We start from the raw sequence: 4007 nt of genomic DNA on the forward strand, positions 1-4007 counted from the left end.
CGCTGTCTTATTGGGTTAAATCAAGTCCGTGAAATTTTAAACTTAACAAATCCATTTACTAAATAATATTTCAGGGTTCAAATTTTTCAGTTGTTCTCTTCTGGATATTTAACAAGATAACCATATCTTTCTGGCTAAAGGAATTTGTTTAACTTTTATTTAAATATTGTATTATTGCATTTTGTATTATGGTGAATAATTATAACAGCATATAAAAGCCATTGTGCAGATTAAAATTCTAAACAGAATTTTGGAGGCAAAAGATTTTTCCTCTGTCCATGAATTGTATGCACAGTGTAAAGTCCTTCATAGTGAACCATTTTGAACCACCTAAAATATATGCATTCTAATAACATGATAAAAATGTAAGAGTGCATTTTGATCTTCCTCCTTCAACACCTAAAACCTCATAAGATCTTATAGCAGAGTGCACCCTCTTTCACGTGTTGATGCAACGATAACAGTTGCATGTTTGACATGCTGGTCAAGCTGCCGTTAAAATGTCACCACTAGAAATCAGTTCTATTAAATATATCAATAGTCATAAGATTTTGATTTCAGGCAAAACGTTCATATAACATTTATATTCATTGGTCTCAGCAGTTGCGTATTCAACTGTATGTTCAACAGTTTTTTGGTATATGCATAAATAATCCCCAAGACTTTCAAGTCCCTAAAGCCTATTTGTGCAAATAATATTAAAAAACCCGTAATTTGTATTTAACAGTGGGTTAACACCTTCTATATAGATTAAATAGAGTTTTCTGTCATGTATTACATAAGACATGAATCTTACATAACCTGCCAATACTCTATACTAAAAATTTTTTTTGGTGCAGTTGTTTGTCAGCGTCAGGGACACGAGATGGTGTTTTACACTGGGGATACTGGAATTTTTAACATCATGTTTCATGTTACATAAATATTGTATACTGGATGGTGTAGATTTATGTATTGTAAATCTTAAAAAACATTTAATCCCATGAACAATTTATATATTTTAAATGTCAATAAAATGAGAAAATACAATTAGGATAGATGCAGATTAATAAAGAACAATGTAGAAAATGCCTTTTCTTCTACAGAGATTTTAAATCTTTGGACTGGTGATGTAACATCCATTCATGGTGTCATTTAAAACTCTGCACTGTACATTTAATAAAATAAATCTTAAACCATTTGCTGCCTCCACAATGATCGCAAAATGTCTCAAATATTTGTTTGTTTGTTCGTTTATACTTGTCATGTATATTCTCCCCTGGGTTATATAAAAGATAATCGTATAAAAAGCATACGATCTATAAATAAATAGAAATGAGTGTTTTACTCTTATCTTGAATATTTGACTATTTATTTCTTCAGTGTGGTTGTTTGTATTCATATAAAACAGAATGGATTTGCATTAGATATTAAATCTGATTTAAGCATTTACATGATTTTATTTGATTTTTTTACTGTATACTTGTCTGCCTTCCAACACTACATATACTGGTGTGTGTATGCCAGTTTTTCTCTCCCACATATTTCATCCCCTTTTCTTTTTCCCGCCCTCACTCACTCCCTCACTCCCGGCGTGGCCGCGTTCCAAACTACCACGGCCCCCTCCGCTTCCCTCCTCCCTCCCTCCCTCCATCCCTCGCTCGCTCCTTTCTCTCTCCAGAAAGGGGAAAACCACCCTTCTTGGAGAAACACCTCCAAACCCTGGTCGATGTGAAAAACCCCTCTCTCGTTCCTCATTTTCAGTTTAGATCATCAGTCACACCACCAAACGGACCGCGTGTGAGCCTTGACTCAACCTGGCTGGGAAACGGTCCATGCGCTTGGACCAAAACGCGCAGACCACACACACACACACACACACACACACACACACACACACCACCACCACCAATGCCAGCGTGCGTGGGGCCACCGCTGAACTTCCCTCACACCCTCCCACCCCAAGTTATTTCGCACTTCAGTCATTTTACATCGTTATGAACTTAATAAACTCTAAATGCAAATAAAATGAACTCGACAGCAGATGGAGAAATGTCTATATTACAACATGCCCGTGTTTAGTGTTTCAGCGACATGTTGGACAAAAGACACGTATCGCTCCAAGGATCTTGATAGTATAAATCTTTTTAAGACTATAAAAGCCCAGAAAGCGGGTATTCCAGCTTGGCCTACCGTTACTGCACGTATGGAGTCCCGGGCTCGCCTCCGGTTGTGCGCCAAGTGTTCCTCGCTGTCTCTCTGTGTCTCTCTGTGTCTCTCCTCACCCGCACTTCTGCTCTGCTAAAATCACACAAAGAGGACAAAGAGGCGGTTTTAATACTAAAGTACACGCGCGCCGCCGTTACGCGGCCCACCGGATTACAGAAGTCGACTTTTTTTGGGGTGGGAGCGAAATCTTCTCAGCCCCCGTTCCGCTCCATCGTCTGCCGCCGTCTCCCTCTCTCCCCCGCCGCCTTTTATATCAACCGTGCGGAGCTCGCGCGGCTATCGCGCAGCAGCAGCTCGCTCGCTCTCGCACTCTCTCACACGCGCGCGCGCACCGATGTGTCAGTGTGAAATGTCGGCTGCTCGCGCTTCCCAGATTCCAGCTGCATTTTCGGGGCCGAGCCTCAACCACGCCGTCTCACACTGTTTATAATAAACCACTGATGACCCCTGGTTAGGGGCCGAGGATCGCCGGACAAACTAGTCGATTTTTGGTCAAAGCTTTTGTTCGAAGATGTACAGATAAATCTTTTAGGTTATTAATCGAAGGAATTAATGGGTTTGATGAAGATGTTTGCAGCTGACATCTCTCTCTCTCTCTCTCTCTCTCTCTCTCTCTCTCTCACACACACACACACACACACACACACACACTTGCTTTTCCACCCCATTTCTTTGAGTATAAATTCACCGGGCTTTGCTTTAAATAAGCGATCAAGGCTACACCCACTGTTGCTGTGTTTTAGATGCTTCATTTACGCTCTGGGTACTTTGTCAGTTCTGATCAATTCGTTATTTATTTTTTATTTTTTGCATTATCCACCACATGGACCTTCCTTTGACAGGATTCCCATTTGAACATCTGTAAACGTCTAAGCTATCCAAAGTATCCATCTCCTTCACTTACATATTCACTGCGGTGATGTAACGTTACAATTTTACGAATTCACTGTAATTTTTATCACTTTAAACTCGCAGGATTTTTATGTTACATTTCTGTTAAATTCTCCACCCTCATTGTTACATTGTTTTGTGAGTGCATGTTGCTTGCATGCATTTCACTCTGACATCAATAAAACTGGTGTCTTTTCTTTTTAGTGATGCTTTTCAAAAGCTTGTTTTGCAGCTTCTTTTGTTATTGTTTGTCGAGTGTGTGTGTGTGTGTGTGTGTGTGTGTGTGTGTGTGTGTGTGTGTGTGTGTGTTGGGGTGGCATTGTCTCTTTTCACTCTCCCTTCACTCTCTTCTACATGACATGCAATACATGCTCAATTGTTTTAAGCACTGGTGATTGACTTGGCCAATGTGAAACCTTTTACTCTTCCCCCTGATAAATTCCTTTATTGTGTTGGCTTAATAGCACAAGCATTAGACATCTTTTCCCTGCTTCAAAATGGCCTGCTTGTCCCACATAGACCGCTCTCTGTATTTATGTTCGTTCATCCTTTTTAACAACAAATGTAGTCTTCACAAGTGAAACCAAGGAGTCCAACCTAATCTAAACCTAGCCTAAGGTTTAGGCATTCACAGTAGTTACATGTCTAAAATATTGGAATCAAACTAACAGGGTATGGACCTGGGCTTCTAGAATACCTGACAGTATTAGATCACTTGAAAATAATGTGTGGCTTCCAAGTACTAAGGTCTATACACACAGAGAAGTAAAGATCAGGAAATGAAAACTGAAATTCCTGTCTATTGTTTCATATTTACTGTTGATTTTAAATCCAAATCTCTTTAATAAATAGCAAATGAAGGAATTTGCACTACAGTTCCAATACTTTTGGAGAGGACTGTACATTCC

At 39.7% G+C, this 4007-nt stretch overlaps 1 long non-coding RNA gene across 4 annotated transcripts in view; it reads right to left on the minus strand.

Annotated features, from left to right (window-relative positions):
* The window catches only part of LOC310722366, a 9063-nt gene extending 6185 nt beyond the window's left edge, over positions 1-2878 (minus strand). For all 4 annotated transcript variants that reach the window (XR_014532343.1, XR_014532344.1, XR_014532345.1 and 1 more), the window contains exon 1: positions 2173-2878. This is a non-coding gene — a long non-coding RNA (uncharacterized lncRNA). The remainder of the gene's footprint in view (positions 1-2172) is intronic.
* Positions 2879-4007: the final 1129 nt, after the last annotated feature.

Source organism: Silurus aristotelis, assembly GCF_946808225.1.
Source record: "Silurus aristotelis genome assembly, chromosome: 2".
In the NCBI taxonomy this organism is placed as follows: Eukaryota; Metazoa; Chordata; class Actinopteri; order Siluriformes; family Siluridae; genus Silurus; species Silurus aristotelis.